Here is a 389-nt window from a genome sequence, read left to right on the forward strand (position 1 = left end):
CCGACCGGCCCCTGGCGCCATCAGCACCCCAGCCTGGTCAGCGGCTGCCTCGCCTGAGGTTGTTTGGGTGGAACTTGTACACTGACGCAGTCAGGCAGCCCCACCAGGAAGGTCTATTTCCAAACTCCCTGTGGGTGGAGGGCTCGGCCCACGCACACGCTCGAGGCTCTATTTTTATACCTGACACCCTGCCCTCAGCCCCGGGGCCAATCTGGGACCTGAAGGGCCCCTTCTATTCTGGGGCTTCCGGCCTGCCTTCCTCCTTCCAGACTCGGGGTTCCAGTGGCCCCTGTCCCCCACTCCCGAGCCCACGTGACCTTGGGGAAGGCCCTGGGGTCTGGAAGGGGAAGCTGTGGCCGTCAAGGCTGGGGCCTCACTCACGGGGCGAG

Source organism: Myotis davidii, unplaced genomic scaffold, assembly GCF_000327345.1.
Source record: "Myotis davidii unplaced genomic scaffold, ASM32734v1 scaffold937, whole genome shotgun sequence".
Classification (NCBI taxonomy): Eukaryota; Metazoa; Chordata; class Mammalia; order Chiroptera; family Vespertilionidae; genus Myotis; species Myotis davidii.